The sequence below is a fragment of the Plectropomus leopardus genome, chromosome 12 (genome assembly GCF_008729295.1).
Source record: "Plectropomus leopardus isolate mb chromosome 12, YSFRI_Pleo_2.0, whole genome shotgun sequence".
Taxonomy (NCBI): domain Eukaryota; kingdom Metazoa; phylum Chordata; class Actinopteri; order Perciformes; family Serranidae; genus Plectropomus; species Plectropomus leopardus.
The window spans coordinates 25992507-26015944 of NC_056474.1; the positions used below are offsets into that span (position 1 = coordinate 25992507).

A 23438-nucleotide genomic window follows, 5' to 3' on the forward strand; every position below is an offset into this window, starting at 1 on the left:
ACCAGATATAGTGATTAGCTCTGTTAATTAGGTGATCGGATTTTTGCCACCGGTTTGATGATACTTATTTATGTCTTGCCATGTAGGAGATATTGTAGCATAAAAATGTCAAATATCAAACAAATTGGCCTATTATTATCATTGCAGTCAATATGAGAGTAACACATTATTAGTGCTCAACCCACATTTACACATCCAGCTGTAGCTGCGCAGCTGTTTCTTTTTAGTGAACAATTTGTGATTGGTTAAATTTCACTGAAACATATTGTCTGGTTAAACTTACATAACATATCTTCAGCGTTACTATGTGGTTTCAACAACATGGTTAAGATTTAAGCTAGCCATACAAGCTGCCATTAGCTTCCAGAGCTTAAGTTTTCAGCTTTTAGGCAACTTAAGCTAATGTTACGCAATAAAAAATCTACTCCAAGTTTAGCCTAAATTTGAGTTACCTTTCTAAATGCTTTTAATTCATTTGCATAATGAAAAATCCTTTACTTGTCTCTCTAGTTAGTCATTAAACATCACTTAATCATTCTCAGATGTGATAAATGACAGTGAAATCAGTTCCTTCTCTATTTAGCGTCACATTCTTTGACCCTCATCCACGCACTCACAAATAAAAACATACACGGACCTCACTCTGACCCTCCGTTTTCAGCCTATAACACAGTTTTTCACTCACTGATGATGACGTGACCCACTCCTGGAGGTTTTCTGAGCCAAGTTCCCAGTCCTCCACCCTGCAGAGCGCTGGTAAACTGCTGCATCGCCCTTTGGTAGCGTTCAGCAGCCATCTTGGAACCCGAATATGTCCCTGTGGCCTCTGCACCATCAAACTGACAGAGAAAGACAAAAACATGATTAGTGTCACAAGATTCTAACCAAAATACCGAACAAAAAGGGAGATTTGTGAATAGGTAATGTAGAAGTATAAAGTTGCATAAATTTAAACTACTAAAGTAATGTACTAGTACTTCAAATTTGTACTTAAATACAGTACTTGAGTAACTGTACTTTTATAATTTTACATTCCAGCTCTGCAGTTTGAAACGTTGATACAAAGAACAGTGTCAGTCCGGTGAGCAGCACACCTGGCCATGTTGATTTCTCAGCTAAAAATAACATTTGTCAATCATCTGTTATATTATTCAGCCTCCTCTAAATGACACCTGTCCCATGAAAATTGATATTTCACACAGCAGACATTTTGACATGCCGTAGCAGGAAAACGCACAGGTGTAACTAATAACATTACCTATTCAAGTTTCCCTGTAAACCACACAGCTGATTCAGCAGGGACCTGGAGCTGACACGTCTAAGTAGTTGATAATGTTATTGGTCACACCTGTGTTTGAAAGTCAGAGTATCAGAGCTAGTAAGGATCTCCAGGCTGATCCTCAGACTCCTCTGAGGAAGCCTAAACTGAAAGTCTGTCTCCTTGACTGTTTATGTTTTGCTTATTGTAACTTCATTTGGAGTTTGATACTAGAGGGTTAATTTCACATCCATCTGTGTTCACCTTAAATCTGAGTTTCAGACTTGATTGTATGATTTGATTTTGTAATATTGTAGTCCATTATGGTACTTTTACAAGTGTGATGTGTGAAAGTGTAAGCATGTAGATTTTTCAGTGAAGTATTTAGCAGTAGTAGTTATATAGTATTTGAAGTGAAAACATATTTTTGCATATTCATAGAATTGGGATTTTTCTCTCTCTGTCTCTCATTTGTAGTCCTTCTTTCACATTTTAATCAGATGCTTTTTCAAGTCCCTGAGTCTTTAAAATACTACATCACTGTCTACATTTTTTCTCTCCCCCTCATTCAGCCTCTGTAGCTCTGTCTTATCTCCCTCTGTGTCCTGCGTCTTCTCTTCCAAGTGATCTGTGAGGAACTTTTCTTACAATGAGTCCAGTTGCTTTTGTAAATAATTACAACTCTGTCTGCTATCATCAAATTTTAAACAGAGGCCGTTTGGTTCAGCACAACACTCTCGGCATACATATTTTAATTTCATTGCAGAAGTTGAACCCTACCTTTAAAAACATCATTACATTGAGGTATTTTTGGTCTGAGAAAAAGCTTAAGGAAAAGTTTGGTCTTCTGCTTCGAGGTGCTAATGAAATAGCTGGTAGACCTCAATCATCATTTCAGCTTCTTTGCTTTTTATTGGTATGTTTTAAATGTGCTATTGGGATTAAGTCAACCCTCACTGCTAATCAACTTAAAGATTGCAATAGGAAATAAAAGCCTTTAAAATTGTGTGAAAATATCAAATTTGGACACACAAAAGAGAATGACATGGTAAAAACAAGTAACAGCAAAATTTAGCTGCCATAAAGTGAATGTTATGAGCATTACTTTACCCTTAGAAGGTTTTTTGAGAATATGTCTTTGTTAATGCTTTGTGCTTTGCATTACATTAACTAATTGATCAAGGGATAAATTCCTGCCAGAGTCTCCTGAGGAGGTTCAAAGTGGCTCTGACCCACCTGCTGCTGCAGCCTCTGCCAGCAGGCGAAGACTGAGCGCCTGCAGAGCCGTGACGGCGTCCCTGAGTCCCTCCTCCTCCCCGTGGAGGTGCTGATCTCCTCCAGGCCTCCATCACCACAGCTCCAGTTCAAGCTGACATTCGGCGCCTTCCCTGTCGGACGAACCTCGCTGCTGCTCAGACCTGTGCAGAGAGAAACACACAGGTAAGGTGTGAGAACAAATAGGTGTTGAGACTGGTACTCTGGTCTAAATTACCGGGGTTTTGAACAAATTGATTTTCTGTGTGGTTTTTTACTGAAATGTCTCATAAACTATTGAATGGATTGCCATAAAATTTGGTTCAGACATTCAGGCCCCATCAGGGTGAATTGTAATTAGTTTGATGATCCTCAGGCCTTTCTTCTAGTGCTGTCATCAGGTCAAAATGTTTTGGCTTATGACCAAATACCAGCAAAACGTACTCCCATCAGCCTCAGCTGTACTAATGTTAGCATATTAACACACTAAACTAAAAGATGATAAACATGCTGAACATTAAACCTGCCTATAACCTTTAACATTTAATAAAGTAGTATTTAGGAACAAAAAGGGGAGACAAACTGATTTTGGGTGCTGACTGTATGGATCCTCTGTGCTTCTGGGGGGAGATGTGTGTGAAACATCCATGTTTTCACAGAATGTAAACTGTAAGTGCAAATTGATGGGTGCATGGAGGCATACGACCGTAAATTGGTAATTCTAGTTTGAGACGTAGCTGAGTAATATAAAATGTAAATCTATAATCAAGAGAAACACACAAGTAAATGTACTTATTTCCACTACAACATTCTCTCTCTTCTCGCTCTCTCTTTCAAATGATCCATAAAATTCCTACCAGATTCTGAGTGAATAAACTGTCATGAACTCAATTACCGAGCAGGATTAATATTTTAGGTGTGTAAAACATTTGGACATACAGCCGAGCAGCAGCTGCTGTCTTCGGTATGGAAAGGGCAGGTGCTTGACGGCTGCAAGGCGGCGTGCCATGGCCCGGCCCAGGTGACCCGTGTGATGGAGCGTCCCCACCGTCAGGCTGTGCAGGTAAACCGGCTCCACCAAGTGAGAAAGGAGCGCCCCCTGGAGGCCCACCACACTCCACCTGTAGAGACAAGCAAGTTTTAAAGAGAAGGAGAAGGAAAAAAAATGAGCAGTTAGTTATTATGGCAGTTTGACGGCTTTTCAGCTGAGAAGATTTTCACTCAGGGCCCATTAATGTTTGACCGGCGTTTGACTGTCTAGACTGCAGCAAGCTGTTACCCTTCTGTCTGAACTGACTGAACACATAATATGAAAACCAGCTGCAGTGTCCCTGATATAGACTGGCTGGATGAGAGACATCTACTGAGATCCTTGAGAAGAAAATAGAAAGGAAGAAATCAAGAGATGAAAAGTAGCTGAATTTTATTTTTTGTTGGACGGGAGTTCATATTTTATTTAGGATTTTAACCCAGACTTTGTACCAAATTAGTTCACAAAATATGCTGCTCCTGCTTGTTTTTAAGTTATTTCATTTAATCTTTTGTCTTTGATTTTTTTTTGTTTCCCCAAATAAAGGTGAGTCAGTACAGTTTTGTGTACTTTTAGTCTGAGTAGAACAGAAAAGCCATTAACAAATATTGACATGTATTAAAAGAAAACTCTAGTTTATTCCAACTTGGGTCTTAATCGAGGGGCTCTGGGTCAGAAAAGTAAAGCAATCAAAAGCATTTAAGTGTGCACTGCATTCTTTCTAATGGCCAGCAGGGGGCGACTCTACTGGCTTCAAAAATAAGATCGTAAAATGACTCTACTTCTCACTTGATTTATCACCTCAGTAAACATTTTCCTAATGCGTTTATGTTCTCAATCGCTAGTTTTAAGTTTTCTTCAATACAGCATGATGTTCATTCTATAAATTATGGTCTCATTTAGAGAAAACTAATGCATAATGTATATCTTCCAAAGCTCCACCCTCTTGTCCAAATAATGGTCACTTCTGCTTCCAAAACAACCAAGGTGATGACCAAAATGCTAAAAGTCATACTCAAACCAACTATTTATCCAGTTTATCTGCTGACTTATCTGACATCAAAATCACTTTATTTGGAGGTGATACTTCAAGTGACCAAAGCTAAAATGTTGATAATAATACCTCATTGTGCTGAAAACTGTACAGTAGGTCAAAGTTTAGCCAGTAAGCCATCTGTAGACTGTGATTGATGTTCACAACTGGCAGTTTCTATCAGTCACAATCAATATAATTCATGTTCAAAACTGCAAAAACAATAACCAAGTTGTAAAAAATTAGAATTATCTTTAAAGGTAAAACATTTATATTCAATTAAATATCAGGACAAACCTTTTAGGGCTGATTATAAACTCACTTTGCCATTTTGTCAGTGCAGGACATGGTAACGGGAGGTTTACAAAGTGCCACACCATCCCAGTTTTGATTGGCTGTTCGCGCTGTGATGGGAAGTGTTCCCTCGCCTCCGTCCACCTTTACTCTCAGATGACAGTGAACCTTCTACTGGGATCTAAAACAAGAAGAAGGAGACTTAGAAGGTGACTATTACTCTCCCCTCCCCCTGCTGCCACTGCTGAAATGCTCTTAAACAAGCATTTGAAGGAAATCCTGAATATTAGGCAATTAACTGTCATGTCTAGGATTTTTGGTTTGTTTTTAACCAAGCTGGCAGCATGACTCGGGTTGGCACTTTGATCCAGACTGAAATGTCTCAACAACTATTGGTCAGATTGCTATAAAATTTTATAAAGACATTCATGGTCCCCAGAAGATGGAGACAAAAGTTCTCACTCTTTGATTTTAAGTGTATTAAATTGCACATATAGCTTCTTAAAAATATGTTAATATGGAGGAAATTCAGTCAGTTATCTGCATAAATAGGGAACACAGACTAAGCTGTTTAATGAAGCCAGAAGTTCTGGTATTTATTAATTAATGTTTTCACAGAGCTAAAGTGTTTTATGGTGGATTTTTCCTTTAAAAATTAATGAAACTGTCTGAGGTTAGTGGTCTTGTGTAGCAGCTAAGAACAGAATATAAATAGCTGCAGAAGAAATAGATTATTAAAGGTATTAAAGTCTGTGTCCGCAACAAAGTACAAATTGTTAATAATACAAAACACTTAAGGTGAAAATGTGCATCTAGATCATATATGATGAATAAATGATAGTTTTGACATATTTATGGCACTAGAAGACAAAAGGACACAGGTTCACATCATCATTATCACCATCGTCTAAAGATTTTGGACTCACATGCAGCTGTGGTTTCGTAGGGACAGTTGAGTCGAGCGTCTCCACACGGTGACGAGCTGACGTACATGTGAAAGAGGACGCCATCGCCGCAGATGGAAGCCACTGCCTTTATTTGGTACAAAGATGGATTGTTCTTCACAGTCTGCTGGTTTACTTCAGAGAGGAAAGGCACAGAGAGGTGAAATAAACACAACCACCTTCTGACGAAAGACCGACCGCTCAAATTGGCAACAATATGAATAAAACTCTATAAATATGATGAAACTGTGTCTTTCAATAATTAGTTAACAATCAGTCAGTTTATAATGATAGAAAAAGCTTATCAAGTCCAACACATTGTTTTTACGGGATATGAGGGTAATAAGAAAAATACAGAATTATGTCAGCCTTGTACTTTAGATCAAAGCTCTTAAAAAAAAAACAACCTTAAAGGAAAATTCCCCACAAAGACTAGACAAAGAAAAACAAAAAGCTTGTTTCAGGTTCGGGGATGAGGATTGTACCAGAGTTGCTGCTCCAGCTGAGCATACAGGAACCGAACCAACCAGCGCCCTCCGGCTTACAACTTCAGCATGGCAGTCGCTAAGGGTATCGCAATGGTCACTCACGTTGTCCGAGTCCAGACACTTAGTGCCTGTGGCCAGAGACACAACCTGCGCTGATCTGAGGTCAAATCCTGGAAAAGACAGACAGGAAAATACCTTATATCGGTAACCGCTCAGATTTTTGGTTAATTGTGGAGCAAATGATTGACTCTCTGATGGAACAAGTCATTCAACATAATGAAGTTCAAACAAGAGCAGCATTTGACTCAGATCTCAGAACAAGACATTTCCAGTTTGCTCTCCTCTGCCTCAATGTCCTGCTATAACCAGAACGTTAACAGGCTGAGACGAGCTAATGAAAAGTGTATGACTGAACAATCATTACAACGCCTCAGAAACATGCTGTTGTGTTGCAATGTGGCCTCATGAAAGATTCACAAGTGGGTTAAGATGATTGTCTCCCCTCTAGATCTGCAGGGTAACTTAAGGTAACTCATGTAAGAGATGCTCCTGCACTGTCTGCTTAAAATGACAAGTCGAAAATCTGACCGCATATGGAGCACTTTCTCATGCCAACTCGTCAAATACTGCTGCTTTATCAGTGGACCTACATGTCAAAATATGACAAGCTAGATACCCTCCTGCATCAGTTTTGGATATTCAGGGACAGTGTGTCAATTTACAGTTGTTACATGCATCGTGCTTTCCCAAAATACACTTCCGTTTTTTTAATTAATCAATGCATACATGAAGCATGTGACTCAAATGTCCACCAAAACTTCCACTGTAGTGATGAAAAGTACAGGAAAGCAAACAACATCAATAAAGAGACTTTAACAAAGTGCACATTAAAACACATTTTCTTCTGCTAGTTTTCTGAAAATTGGGTACATGGATAGATAGATACATATATACATACACTCAGTTGCCAGTTTATTAGGTACACCTGGCTAAAACTAATGCAGTCCGACAGAACAGTTCTGCGAGGAATCCTCCCCCCAGGAAGCTTCTAGAGTTCAGTTTGTGTTGAGACTGTTTTAGGGGGGTGCTGATTCAAGTGTGAGAATATGGACTGTGCTGCTGTTGAAATGTACTGTACTGTACTGACAGGTGTATGTCACCCAATTAACACCAATGAGGGAAGGCTAAATCACATTACCACCCTGTCTTATCAGGCTGATATTGTGCAGTATGATCGCAGCATTGCCAACACCAGCAATGTAAGTATATATTTCATTCATTAATCTTTGTGTATTTTCGTGACTCCCTCTCGCAGTGCCTCCACCACTCACCTCTAGTCATTACGACCCCTGCCAGGACCTTGTGACGGGCATGCGAGGTAGAGGAAGAACTGTCTGTCAGCTCTGTGTATTTCTCTCTCACCAGGTGGAAGATCGACTCTGCGAAGAACTGCAGATGAAGAAATGTAGAGACAGTGTTTAAATAACGGAGAATGCATTAAATAATAACATTCATTTCATTTTATTCCTACTGTGTCTCTTTCTATCTGTCATGTTCCTCCCTTATCTGACTTTTTTGTAATCCTATTATGAGATGTATTTGTTATTATTATGATTAGTGTTGGGCTTATTTAAAAGATTAAAAAGTGATTTTGTCACATCTGTTATTATTATTCTTTGTCTTACTTCTGTTACCTGTTGGGGGATGTAAACACAAAGAATAATGTTGCCAGGGAGTCTCTTGTTTAGCTGCCACTTGAGCCATAGGGTTAGTTTTTTTTTTTAGCCTTTTTAGAATTTTGGCAAAGTTGCTCTATTAAAAGTATGCCAGAATTAAATATTAGATGTTACTGTTTGCATTATACTCATGCTCATTATATTTGTCATGTACTGACAAATATTACTGGAATATTCGGACACTGGAGAAAACTTAAAAACAGGCAAGTTCTGGAGTTCAAGGAGCATCTTTGTCTACGATTTCCCCTAAAGCACAACCAAGGCATTAACATATCAAAAACATTGTTCATTGTTCAACATTTTATAACCCATATACCAAAAAATAAAAAGTGCTAAACCTTTAATTAAGTGGTTCATAGGATGTGTCATAACCATTTTAACACAACATTTACAAATGCCAAATAAAGCAAGGATAATTATTCCTTTTATGAATTTTTATCCATCTGCTAAAAACTCAATCATGCTTTTTTTTTTTTTTAACATTCCTACGCTTTACATAAAAGCTGTCTGGAGAAACTGCATGCTACAATCTGTTATATATAATCTATATTTAAACCTGAAGATATTGTAACTTCTTCTGTTGTCATTTTTTACAGACAAATAACATGGATAACTTTGAAACAGAGTCTGCAGGGATGCACCAACAACTGTGACATTCGCCTGGGCCACAACTACAAGGTTGGCCAAAAAAATCTGACAGTCTGTCAAGAATGGCCCAAAAGTTTTCTCACTCAAAAATCCCCCAGCCCAGTGTGCAGAGGAAGAGGGTGTCACACTCCTACTCGTCAAAAGATGTTTAATTATATTTTTAGAGGCCTGACATGGTTATGGAGTTATAGGAAGTTACAGATAGTTGCTATATGCAGCAAGGTTCACCGAAATGCCAAGAGGAGCATCACAATAAAACAAGTGTGTGGAGACTTAACAATATATATATATTTAACATGTATATATATATAATATATATATTATATATATTTATACACGTATATATATATATATATTACATAATAGGAGGAGGGCCAGTGATGCTTTTGATGATAGATAGATAGATAGATAGATAGATAGATAGATAGATAGATAGATAGATAGATCAGTTGTGCTAACTGCTGAATAGAAAATGACACTGCTCAGTCTCTTTCCTCAGTTCGGAGAAGGCAAATGAAATATTTGACAGTCTGAATTGAGTCCAGTATTAGCTGCAAATAATTTATATTTGATAAATGTGTGTGCGATGGGTGGGTAAACTAGACCTCCATTTATTGTCTAAACTTACTCTACTCTCATATATGATCATCCGCATCATAAAAATACCCCATAAATATGGTTTGGATGTCATTGTTCATGCAGCTTTAATTATGCAAGGAATAAAACTGGATACATTATAGTGGCGGGATTATACTTTGGAACCCCCTGTCACTTTGACATGTCGGCTGCATCGTCAGGGAATGTCTTCAAGAAAGCTGACATTTCCAAACCACATACTTTTTTGTTGTAACACCTGACTTGTGCCAAAGCTTCCTCTTAACGTGTCTGAGAACATGGTGGCTGCCATACATTTCTCAGAGGAAACGAGAGGAGACTTCCACGTTTATAAGAAGGTCCTACATGTGTAATATATGTGCAGAAATTAAACTCATCACATTATTAATCACCCCAAACTCCCACAAATATAATCAATATGTGACCTCCACTCATTCTGGGAGAGCAGGTGTTTCAGGGTTTTTTGGAGTGAAATTCTCTGGCTCAACATTTTCTGGATGACAGTGGCACAAGGTCGTGTGTAATAGGTGTGTTAAACAATTATCCGTCAGATTATTATGCTCTTCACACCGCCTTCCCTCTCCACCTCTATCTCCTCGGTCTGCTGCCGCTCCTCCTTCATCCCTAATGTGCTGTAATAATGTTCATTAATGCGTCACGCCGCCTGACAGACAGTTCATATTGAAGGGAGGATGATGGTAAATGATCGGTCGGGGAGGCTGTAAAAAAATCATCTTCTAGACACAGAGGAGGAGGGAAGCTTCTGCAAACTGTTAAGTTTTGGCGCGTCAGCCTAAAGCGGGCTGAAATCACCCTTCTGATCAGATTCGGAGCATCAAAATGCTTCTTTTTTCATCCAAAATGTTTCAGTTGCACTCTGCATGTCTCTCATAAACCCCCCACCCACCACCCAAGGGTTTAATAAGTATCTACATGTCTGTCTGACAACTCCATATTCCTTTGCATACTTGAATGACGGTGTGGATCTGCATTAGCCATGCTCAGTCACCCCCTTCAGCTCCGTGGAGACAGATCTCTGGAGACAAATGTTCTTGTATTCATAAAGCACGACAGCAAAAGACGTCGAAGACAATTCTCTGAGGCTCACAGACATAATGAAGTTGTTTAGATGCTATAGACGATGCATACAGGACTACCATCCAGCTCTCAGGCCTCAGGACATGATGGCCATGCTGATGTGCGGCACACTCCATTTGGTAGCATACGACGCACCTCAGACCCATTTATCCAGACCATTTAGAAGACTGGCGAAAGCTAAAGAGATAAGTGGCGAAGTCTGTGTCATTCTGATGTTTCCCAATATTTCACTGAGTCTGTCTCCTCTCTCCATATTCTGAATAAAATGCTGACCAGACATTTGGCTAAAAATGGACAGAAAAACAACACTGCAGAACAGCCTTATAATAATGTCTAATTTCAAGCTCTTTGTTGTACAGGTTTTGTTTTTAATTGATTCACTTTTTAGTAATTGCAATACTTCAGGACTCAAAACAATAGTAATTGAGGGCAAAAACAGGTGATTCTAAGGGGGTCAGAAGCACTATTAGGGGAGTTAGACATAAAAATGATTGCATTCCCTATTACATATAGCATAACAGACGAGACAAAGCAATATTTAAATGAAATAAACAACATTAAGAAAGTCACCCATACGGTTAAACACTGGGCAAATGATATCTAAAGTAAACAAAGCACTGGACAAATTAAAGTCTTGACCCAATGGTGGCATTGCATAAAAAGTCAGAGGTAATTGTTTCTAATGGCCTCTTTTGCCGTATTGCACTGTATTTTCCTTCTTTCCTTCTGCGTACAAACATATTCTGACAACTGAAGCATAATTCATAATGTGCAAAAGGATTTACGTCTCATTGTCACCTAATTTTTATCAGGCCAGTAACTAATGTAATACTAGTGTGAGTGTATGGCCATACAGTGAGCTAAATAATTTGAGAGACAGGGGTCATCCCTATGTTCCCAGAGTCCTCTTGTAAGAGACTGGTAAAAGGAACAAAGGGAGATGGATGTTTCAAATACAATTTAAATGCTAAAAATCTGCTCAGCCACTGTGGAGATATCAACGTCTAAAATCAACAAAACTGTCTTGCCAGCAAATCTCAACTGCTATCAACACAGACCAGTGAAACACACATTGCTGAGAACATAAAACCCTTTGAAAGGTCTCCTTGCTGTGTCACGTAAAAGAGACAGTTCACGCCAAAAATATGTTTCCTCTTACGTGGGGTGCTATTTATCCATCTAGATATTTGTTTTTGTTGAGTGTTGCCGTGTGTTTGAGATACTGGCCATAAAGATGTCTTATTTCTCTTGAATATAATGAAACGAGATGGCACTTGGTTTTCACAGACATTATAAGCAGTTGTTCATGTAGGAACTATTGTCTTTCTTCCAAACTACATCCGCCAATTGTATCACCGCGCAGAAGGAAGCGTGTATCTACTGTTAGCTCAGCGAGGACCACCGAGCTAGTTAACCTTACAGCTCAGCCGAGAAGGGCGGCGTTAATGTTTCAGCGCTGTCAGAAGGCCGAGCTTTTCATCCATGAGTAAATGCATTTGATGATGATACAGTTGGTGGGTGTAGTTTGCTACATAGGAGACAGTCCCTCCATAAGACTGCTCACAACAAGGTCTTTGGATTATCTTGAGTAACTAGGCCATGATTTCTGAAAAGATACATTGCTGCTGAGTTAAAAAAAAAAATCTGCTTCGAGCACCATAAGTCAAGTGTCATGTAGTTCCATTATACTGGAGAAAAGGCAGACATCTCTACAGCCAATATCTCTACACTTGGCAACTCACACCGAAACATTTTAGGGTGATCAATAGCGCTGCAGGTAAGAGGAAAATATGTATGTGTAGGAACAAAAGACTGACCTACTCACCTGAGGTAGCTGATGTTTGGATCTGCTGCCCTGGAGGCCTGAGAGCTTCCTCTCCGGTCCCAGACTTATATTGTAAATAGACTGCAAGGCGGCTGCTGCTGCCTGAGCCTTCGCCAGCCTTTTACTGTGACCACAACCTTCAAACATCCTCCCCTCCACCCTAACCACCATGACAAAACTCCTCATTGGCCTGCCGTGAACTCTCTCTGTCAGGCACATGTACCTGAGTCCTGGTCTCAGCTCGTTGAGCAGCGCCACTGGGCTGAGGCGCTCTAACAGTGAGGTGCTAAGAGCTTGTCTTTTTGAATAAGTTGAGGAGAAGTCCAGTGTGAGGCGCACAAGTCTTCTGTGGTTGTAAATGCTGGAGAAAACCTCTTTTTTTGACGTGTTGCAGTGCAGAAGATCACAGTTTTCACGCAGTGATGGCTCAAACTCTTTGAAAAATGAGTCAGGGATGTCCAGTTTATCTGCTGTAAAATCCGCATGAGTGCTGGGGAAGGTCCCCATGGTGGAGTGAGCCTGGGAGGCATTTGGGAACTGAATGAATGACTGGAGAGCCAGTTCTGCTGCCCTCATTTTGGCCTGCTTTTTTGTTGGTCCTCTGCCCTCAAAGTGGAAGCCATTCACCTCCACACCTACAGAAAACACTGGAGCATGCAGCGGGCCAGTCTTTGACATGATCTCATACCGCAGACCAGGTCGCAACTCATTCAGCTGCACCAGTGCGTTCTTCTGAGTGACAGCCCAGGTTGCTCTTTTACAACTCAAGTGGCTTTGGTAGACTGGTGGTTTTCCATCCACCAGTGGCCACTTCCTCTTCAGAGGTCTTGATCTGTGTTTGGGAAAACTTGTGCAAAAAGTTGATGGATGATACTTTCGTAGCAGGTCACAGTCCACCTGGCTTTTATCATCCTGATTCTCTTTCACCTCCAAACTGCTTGTACCTGTTAACAAGAAAAAAAACAGGTTTTTTGTTTGAATCACAAACAAAGAGCCACATGGCTGCTCTGTGACACCGTACTTGTGAGGTAAATTTTACATCAGCATGTTTATCATCTAATGGGGCTTTTAAACCAAGCATGGTGTAAGCTGAGAAGACTGAGAACTTCAACCACGTTTAACTTAAGACACAGTGGTAGCACAAGCTCACCAGCTGTGCACTGTGGCAGTGCTTGCACTTTACATGATGCAGCAAAAAACCATTGTGGCATGGCACAAGCCATTAGAAAAAATGTTTTTTAGAGCGCAGTGGTGCTGTTGTTATGCTTGGTCTGAAAGGCCCATAAAAAGTAATGTTTAAGCATGCTAACTTTTCCACTAAGCACAAAGCTTAGTACACAGCTGAGGCTGTTGGGAATGCCATTCGTTTTGCAGGTATTTGGTCAGAAATCAAAGTATTGGATACATACAGTGTGTTTACATGTACTTAAGTAACCAGGTTAAATACGTATATATGAATATGCATGTAATAGATCAGTTATCAGATTTCCCTCCTACCTCCAACTTTATGTTTGAAACAATGGCTTCCTTATTGAACAACAAAACTAACTTCAGACTTTGTGTTCTTTTCACCTTTGTTTGTCTTTTAACAGAATCATTTTAAATACAAGAACATGTAGCTCTGTGTAAAGATTTCCCCTTTCGTCCAGCCCCTATGCTGTTTGCTTTCCCTGTCTAAACATACGCGTTTCTTCCAAACCCAATGAGAAATCTTGCAACCTGTATACATTGCAAATAAATTATCACTCCCCAGTTCAGTATCACTCTACCTGGGTTTCTCGTTTACAGTGAGAAGAAAAAAAGCCGACTGTAACCTGGTTACCCTGGTAACTGCATCTTAACGAACCTACTGAAATTTCTTGGTAAATGAAATGTTAAAGGAAACCAGTTATTATAATTCATCCCAACAGACTTATGAATGACTAAATAAAATGTTATTGCAATTCATCCAACAGCTGTGGAGCCACAAATGTACATCTCATAAAGAGGCTGGTGGAATAGTCAGAAAATCACCAAAGTCAGTAACAAACAATCCGTCTAATAGTTGTTTGTTATATGATATTTCAGTCTGGACCAAAAATGTGGACCAACCAACTTGATATTGACATCCTTCCAGCAACGCTGCTAACATGTCCACAAATGCAACAAGTATATGCCACATGTGTGTGTTGTGAAGTGGATATATAAATTGTAGGCAACCAAAATAATCAACATAATTTCAACATAATGCACAATGTGTGTTGGTGACTGGGCCCCTGTGGAATCATGGTTATGGTAATCTGTCGATGGTGGCTTAACTTGGAAAACTTCGGTTTTAATGGCATAAAAAAAACAACATTTTTTTTAATAGTGCAAGGAGGGTGCAAAGGATTTACTTGAATTGTCAGCATCCTCGGCTAAAGACGGTCCAGTATTCCAGTGTCGTATGGGACTGATGAGGGTTGATAACATGTTGCTCTGTCCTGAAAAACAGCATCATAAATGCATGAAATCTTTGAGCATTTTCTCCAGAGCATGATGCAACATCATATATGTCACACATGTAAAGATAATATTTAAACATGTGCTCATAAATAAAAAGCAATTCATCTCTGACATTTTTGAGTTTGTAAAATGAGTCCAATTTCAGTCACAATTCTAAACACTTACTGCATAATACTGCATAGTTTTATATTCATTCTCAATCATAAAAGTAATGAAATGGACTGCCGTAAACACATTTATGGTGATAGTGCAAATGTAATGTGTGAGGCCAGGAGGACCATTAGAGTTCCCGCTTAAATGAACGGAGTGAAAACAAACAGAAATGTGGCATGGCGCCAGCCGGGGGAATTGAAAGGTGTCGGTGATAAGGACTGACGTTTCAGACAGGAAGCATCAAGGGACTTAAAGCTTTGTCTTATTAACCCGGTCACACAGTTTTTGAATTGAGCACAATTGTTTTTTCCATTAGATTTCAACAGATTTGCTGAGTGCTTTGAAGGTTTAACAAAGACAGGCATCTGTGGTGTGATAGCTGTTTTTCCAATTAGGTAGGCTATTGGAGAAAACCTCTCACCTTTTTTTGAGATTGTCCTCCAAAATACAATCACAAAGGGCATTTTCACAGATATTACGACAAATATTTACCTTTTTCGTAAGGCAGAAATTATTAAATCTAGTGGCCGCAGAAATTATTATGGGAGGAAAGAGGGAAGCAGGTGACGTAGTATAAAGCACGACCAAGTACACTTAAGGTATGACGGACGGTAGGTGGATGGGTCAAACACAGAACTTTCCTAAGATAGGTGTTAATGTCCTGTGTCGAACCAAAAATGGACCTAAGGTAGTATGCTGTAGTTTGTCACTTCATGTGATCTATGTCACGTGACGTATGTGACATATATCAGAAATAACGTCAGGTTAGGTTAACTTATTCACAAACATACTTATTTTAAGCAAAACCATGATCTTTTTTCTAAACCTAATCACAAAGTTTTAGTGCAACTGCTATCGTTTCACAACGTTAACCACATATTTAAAACTGTGACCATTAAAGCGGTCAAACGGGTAAGATTTTTGGGAATTTAGTGGCATAGAGCGGTGAGGATTGCAGATTGCAGCCAGCTGAAACTTCTCCAGGTTATAATTCCTTCAGTGTTCATTGTTTAGGAGGATTTTACCAAAAGCAAAAAATATCCCACAAAGATCTCTTTCTCTCCAAAACTATTTGGTCACATGCAAAAAAATAAGGCTCATCCAAAAACCTAAGTGTAATTTGAACACTGGACAAAATGAACAGTCCTCATTCGGTGTAAAATGCACCAACTATCTTTGCCTTGGTAGCGTTGTGTGGGTTTATTGCTGGTGATTTGTCCTGACGACAAACTTACATTTCATTACCCGGACGTATCCCTCCACCGTGGCATGGAAAGAGGACATGTTGTGCAGCACTAACAATTATTAACAATTTTCTTTCTTGAAACTTTCTGCAGGCAGACATTTCCTCCCTTTCTCCAAAATCCTAACAGTATACCATATCTTCAGTATATTTAGATTTTGGGATAAGGCTTCAAAAAACACCCACTGCTCCAACACTGTAATAAATCACCTGATGATCCCTGTTGGCCCCTGTACCAGTGGCCCCATTTCTCCCCAGTTAGATTTATCTTTTGCCCTGCCACCATTAACCAGCTTTAGTTTAGCAGTGCATGTGGGCACAATATCCTCCACACACAGACATAAATGCAGAGAAATGTGACCTGCAGTGGCAATTATATTTGATTTCTATTGTTTATGAAATATTAATGGCTGCTTGCTGCAAATAAAATATATTATGGACCAACATTAAAATAATGAGCCATTCTGAGACATAATTATTTTATTGCACTTGTATACTAGTTACAATTGTTTCCAGACAAATTGTATAGCATTTTGGGATAAATAATTCATTTTTATTTTACCTTAAAGCAGAAAAAAATTATTTAAAACTTCTAAATTCTCAACAGTACTGGCAAAATACAACTAGAAAATACATAAATCAAATAAAATCAGTTCAGAAAAACTGTGACAAGCTGATATTGCACAACTCATCAAAATCTTATGAACCTCACTAAAACTGTAAAATGACGATTACTTTAAAAAAAATACAAAAAGCTTTTTGTATTAAATAAGTTTTACCTCTGAAACAATCATTATAAGATGCATGTTTTCTGGTGGCTAACTTTACTGCCTGTTTGGCCCATTTTCACCCTCGGTGACTGGTGATTCTGGAGGGCACAGCAATGCAAACTAAAAGTCATTAGAATAATGAAGAGTGCACACTAAACTATTGTGCATTAACCTTGCACCTTGCAGTTATATTAGGCGTGTGATGCCATTAAGTGGTGGGTAGATATGAGCGAGAGCTGTGAGACGGGGTGTGAATGTAATGATGTGAGTCTGGAGCTTCTGAAGGCAGTGGCAGGTGGAGGTTGGAGGTGTTTTAATGACCTCCACCATCACAGCTAATGGGGCCATTTATTTGGGATGAAAAAGATAATAACTGTGTTTGTCTTTGCGTTACATCGGCTGAGCTCCTCGCACCGTCCCACACACTTTCTGTCATTTTCACTTTTTCATTCATCTCTCACTGTTTCCCCTTGCTCGTAAACACACACTCTCTCTTTCAAGGAGCACTTCATTAACTCACACCCATTTGTGAATTGCAGTACTAGACTTTACACTTAATTTAAGAAGAGGTTAACCAGGTTGCAACATGACAAATTATTTGCTTAATCTACCTGTAATCTTACGCACGAGCAAATCTGCAAAAAAAAAAAAAAAAGGGAGCAGGGGGGGGGGGGGGGGGGGGGGGGGTTGTGCAGCAATTTAGAGATGAAATTGCAGCTGCTGTTGTGCAACACTGGTGATGTAAAGGTCTTTGTTTTTTACATTTTTGAAGGTCAAAATACTTGTGAACCTTTTAGCAAAAAATGCACTCAATCATGTTGGATCACTAAAAATGAAAATAAAAAAATGAGAGAAAAATACTTGTGTTAAAAAACCACTTTCACGTATAAGTAACGTTAGTGTAGTCACACAGAAGGCTTGTTTATAAGCTACCTGGTATCAACATGCATCTTTGGTGATCCAAGAACAAGTGGAAATCACTAAGAACAAGCATAAATGACCACAAAGGACACTGTAAGCCGATCACTAAAACCACTTGCCGAGTTTGTCTGTGATGCATTTGTGCACATATCTTTTGAGGTGTGAATGCTTATTCATCCTGACCCAGCCTGACAAGGACTACATCATCAATGCAGGACACGGTGGTTGTTTTGCTGATAACTTGGCCATCTTGCAAAGAGTTGTATGAAGTGCTGCATGACCGTCCATTATTTTGTCCTATGGAAGAGGACATGTTGAATTCTGCTGACAGTGATATCTTCACGTATACCCAGAGAGCAGCTAGCGAGAGTTTGGATTTAATAACTGTGGCCTCTGACCTACCAATGTAAGTGACGAGTATAAGTTAAGTAACAAAAACCAAACACAAATGTAATAGAAACAAGTGAGATTGGTGATGTGTTGCAACTTTCTGCTTATGTTTGTAACACACTCATCAACTACTGCCCCACAATTATTTTTTATATATGTTTTTTGGTATTTGTGTTCAAGCACGGATAAATGCAGTACAACTGAAAGGTCAAAACACTGTCAGCTAGCTTGGACCTCTACAAAGTTAAAGTTCCACTGAGCACTATCTTGACAGAACAGTCACTTGGAATCAAAAGACTATAATGTGCTGGATGAAAGAAAATAGAGACAAAGAGATGAGCTGAAATGAGAACAGGAAGCTTGCATGGCTTCATATTCCACCATGCTTGTGTTTATCAAACCTTAGAAGTGAAGTTTCTCTGTCCAGCCACCGTTAATGAACCTTATTTAATAGAATAATGAAATTAGGCATGGCAGGGGGGAAGCGAGAAGCTGTCCGGTGTGTGTGTGTGTGTGGTCTGACAGCTGTGGATAATCTCATTTGCTAAGCGTAATTAATGGCAAGCAGTTTCATTTACTTGTAATGTGGACTGTCTTTTTCTCAAGGGCAAAGAAATATGGAAACTTTTTGGAATCATTTCTCTATCAACCCCCTCGCTATCAGTAATGATATTTGTAATAGTAGATGTTTGGTTTATTATTTTCTCATAATTTAATAAGATTTTCTTGACCTTTCTTACTTATTACATCATTTATCGAACTTTTGTTAAAGTAGTCTGTTAAAATGTTAAAATGGTAAAGTTTTTAAATTTAAAAGGGATTTTAAAAAGGACTTACTATGCTAATTTTCAGGTTCATGGTTTTACTTTGAGTTTTTTTTTTTTTACGAGCAGCCCTGCCTTCTTTATGTGTATATATAAAATAAATGTGATGTTGCAAATACGTTTTAACATATCTGGCAAATCACAAAAATTTTAATAATGAATGCATCAGCAAAATGTTCACTAACAATGTATTTCAGAAATCAAAACTGACAAAAAAGGCTGTCTAACAATACAGTATCCGCTCATAGTGTGAACAGCTTTTTTATTTTTATTACCTTTTTTTATTCTCATGATATCACAATCTTTTCCATTTGGTCCTTGAGTATAAGGTCACATTCTTATTGGTTCATTTTCCAACTACTCGGTTGGGATCTACACCATGTGGAGATGTGATACAGCTGGCGGTTACCAAATCATTTTGCATTATTGTCTGTCCTTTCCCTGACAATTCCCACAATCAGCAGATTCATTTTAACAGAACAGCTTTTAAGTCATGCTCCAATCACATACCTATTGTTTGTGCACCCCAGTTTGAGACCGACACACTCAAGTGATCTGGGCTGTTTCGTCTACACATTGACAACTTGACAACCAGATCATCCAAAGGTGTTAGTTGCACTTGTGAGAGGGGCCCTTGTTGTCCAGTACTGTTATATACCCCATAGTTAAATCTGTGAGGGCTCAGATATTTTCCAGAAGCTTGACTGAATTGGGATCTAGGGACACCTTCTGATCGAGCATTTGTTTGAAGGGCCACTGCCATCGGGGAGTGCCATTGCCATGTGGGGTTTACTTGGTCTTGGTAATGGTCTTTGGGTGGGTGGTACATGTCAAATGGCATCTACATGTATGCCAGGACCCAAGGTTTTCCAGCAGAATATTGCAATGAGATGATTAATGTGATTCTCTTCACCTGTAAGTGATTTTAATGTTGTGGCTGATCAGTATACAAGTCCAAATGAGGCAAAGACAAGGTTTGTTTGAACCATACAAAACACATTTGGTTAGACAGCCAAGGATTAAAAATTCAAGATACGTGAGGATGTAGGAGCAAAAATAGCTGTGATGGCCGAGTGGTTAAGGCGTTGGACTTGAAATCCAATGGGGTATCCCCGCGCAGGTTCAAACCCTGCTCACAGCGTGACCTAACTGACTACCTACCTGACTTTAATAGCATTATTTCTACATAGATAGACCCCTGAATACAATACAAAGGTTGCTTGTACTTGCAGCATAAATTCTACAATTAAGACAATCAAGACCAAGGGACATAAGGTCATCCCATTGCTCAAATGCACTTGGAGGAGAGAGGAGCCAAGGAGGGAGGAGGCTCTCAGAGGAGAGGGAAGTAAGGATACACGAGGGCAGCCTTCACAGATGTCTTTTACCGACCGACACACCCCCATGACCAGATATCAGTTAACGATTGCATGGACAGTGGCATTGTGGTTAGCACTGTTGCCCCCTGTTCGAACCCGGGTTGGAACGGGGTTCGGTCCATGCGCAGGGGCCCCTCTGTGCAGTTTGCATGTTCTCCCCTTGTCTGCGTGGGTTGTCTCCTTGGTCTCTGGCTTCCTCCTACAGTCCAAAGACATGCAGGTCAGGTTAATTGGTGACTCTAAATTGTCCTAAGGTGTGACTGTGTGCGCGAAAGGTTGTCTGTCAATACGTGTCGGCCCTGCGATAGTCTGGCGACCTGTCCAGGGTGTACCCCGCCTTCCGCCCGATGACAGCTGGAAGTGACTCCAGCTCCCCCGCGACCCTTTCGAGGACAAAAATGGAAAACATGAATGACAGCAGTGTTAAAAAGACAGGACTAAGACACGAGGAAGAGACGCAAGTAAGGGAGATGCGAAGATGTGGATAAGGAAATGGGATGTACCCAAGGACATATGATCCAGGACCTGCCCTTACCAGATGCACATATAGGGTACAGCTGCACATCATGTAATGTTGTGGCTCATTGGTATACAGGTGGAAATGGGGCAAACACAGGGAAAGTTACAGGTATACTCAGCTGTGATGGCCGAGTGGTTAAGGTGTTGGACTTGAAATCCAATGGGGTTTCCCCGCGCAGGTTCAAACCCTGCTCACAGCGTGACCTAACTTTGCTGCTTCATTTCTGTATAGATTGACTCTGTCAATTAGTCCCTGCCAGTTGATCACACCACAAAAAGTGTTTAGAAAAGACTCAAGCCATCTAACTGTTCTCAAAATTCCCCGTAATGTGTTTACTCACAGTGTAAATCAGGAGCTTGTGTCCTTTCTTCAATACTTCCCTATGAGAAGCAGGTATGTGTGGCTACCTGTGGCTGAAAAAGCACTGCACCCAGTGTCTCTTTTCAGAGTGCTCCACCTTTTTTACAAGCAGCTGCTCCTGGTTGAAAATCTCTGAACTTTTTAAAAAGGCACTGGTGATGTCACTGCCACTAGCTAGACAGAGAAGCTTGTTTGTGAGAGCGGCTGGCGGACACTGGATGTTGCTGGTGTGTGATGTGCTTTTATCATTGTACAGTTGTTAGCTTGTTGTTACCTGTGTAGTCAGCCCTCTGTTGACATAGTGTCACATTAGCTTACAAGCTAATACTAATGTCAAGATATTAAAAAAAATCCTTTAAAAGAGTTGGGTGCTAAAGAAAAAATGCTACGTGGATATAATCAGCCAATACATATCAGGCAAGAAAACTGAAAGTGCAACAAAAACACAAAGAGGCCTGTCCTCTGCAGATGCAGGTGTAGGGTCACACATAATTTAATGTTGTGACTGATCACTATACAGGTCCAAATGGGGCAGGCACAGGATGAATTTGAACATAGCCAAAAAGGTTTGGCTAGAAAGTAAAAATCTGAGAAAACTCACAATGAAATGGAAATCTTCATAGCTGTGATGGCCGAGAGGTTAAGGCGTTGGACTTGAAATCCAATGGGGATCCCCGCGCAGGTTCAAACCCTGCTCACAGCGTAGTCAAATCATACCACAACTTTCTTTCTATGCTGGTTGACCCCTGTTTACCAAATGATGGTTGCTAGCCACAGTCAAAACACGTCAGAACACAGAACAAGAACTTTTCTGGAAATGCTAAAGGCATCAATCTGGTCTACAAATTCCCCATATTGCATGTCCTTACAGTGTAAACCTTGATTCTATGGTCAGGCAGGAAAACTAATAGTGCAACAAATACAAAGACATCTGTTTCAGGGCCTGCCCTCCACTGATGCAGGTATAGAGTACGATCACACAGCTGATCAGTACTCTATACTGATCAGTATACAGGTCCAAATGGGGCAAACACAGGATTTGTCTGGACGAAACCAAAGAGGTTAACCTTGAAATCAAGTGAGTAAATCTTCAAGAAACATGAAAATAAGGAAGGAAAAACAGCTGTGATGGCCGAGTGGTTAAGGCGTTGGACTCGAAATCCAATGGGGTTTCCCCGCGCAGGTTCAAACCCTGCTCACAGCGTTGTCTACCTTTGATAGCTTTCAATATATAGTAACACCACTGTACAATCACATTACAATGGTTACTTGCAAAAAAATGCAAAAGGTGCCATTGTCAGCTGTGTTAATGCTGGGTGGTGCATGTCAAGCAGCATCCACAATGCCTGCACCTGAATGTAAGGTCCCAATGTTTCCCAGGATATTGCATTGTAACTACACCAGAGAACCTGATCAATGTTATTTTCTTCACCTGCAAGTGATTTCAATGTGGTGGCTGATAGAGATACAGGTCCCACTGGGGGAAAGACAGGAGAATTAAGGAAGGAAAAATAGCTGTGATGGCCGAGTGGTTAAGGCGTTGGACTCGAAATCCAATGGGGTTTCCCCGCGCAGGTTCAAACCCTGCTCACAGCGAGTGAAATATTGAGTGATCACTCCTGCAGCTCTCAGTTTCTTTGATGATTGAGTGGTTAAGGTGTTGGACTCAGAAATCAATGGGGTTTCCTCATGCAGATTCAAACTGTACTCACAGTGATACTTGCCTTGAACAGCGATGTTTCTGTGAAGACTGAGCATTGTTTAGTACAGGTACTTTGCTTACTACTGCTTACTATTGTTTTAAGCATACTGAATTCCTAATACTACAAAAAACCCAAGTCCCGAGTCTTTAGTGGAAAAAAAAAAAACAAGGAAAGATGGAAATGTTTTTTAAAAATGTAATATTGTTACAAAATTTTAAATGTGTTATTATAAATACAGTTTTACTCTATCTTTTTTTCTTTCCCCCCTAAGACATTTTCCTTGACTTTTTAAAAAATAATGTTCTAAATCAAAATTTCTTGCAATTTGTGGGATATGTCTGACCAAGTTGCTCACTGCCTTTTTCCTACGTTTTTGGAAAAAATCACACAAATTTGCTCAGGGTTTGAAGGTTTAATTACTTGTGAAAGGTGTCTGAAAGCAGCACAAGAAAAGTGATATGGCTCCAA

The 23438-nt window shown here is 39.8% G+C and overlaps 5 non-coding genes and 1 pseudogene across 5 annotated transcripts; 5 read left to right on the forward strand and 1 right to left on the reverse strand.

Moving 5' to 3' along the window:
* Positions 1-677: 677 nt before the first annotated feature.
* The window catches only part of LOC121951295, a 30670-nt pseudogene continuing 7909 nt past the window's right edge, over positions 678-23438 (reverse strand).
* On the forward strand, positions 20068-20149 carry trnas-uga. Its single transcript has one exon. It is a non-coding gene; the product is annotated as a tRNA-Ser (tRNA).
* Positions 21025-21106, forward strand: trnas-uga. Its single transcript has one exon. It is a non-coding gene; the product is annotated as a tRNA-Ser (tRNA).
* trnas-uga lies at positions 21890-21970 on the forward strand. Its single transcript has one exon. It is a non-coding gene; the product is annotated as a tRNA-Ser (tRNA).
* trnas-cga lies at positions 22390-22471 on the forward strand. The gene has a single exon. It is a non-coding gene; the product is annotated as a tRNA-Ser (tRNA).
* On the forward strand, positions 22782-22863 carry trnas-cga. The gene has a single exon. It is a non-coding gene; the product is annotated as a tRNA-Ser (tRNA).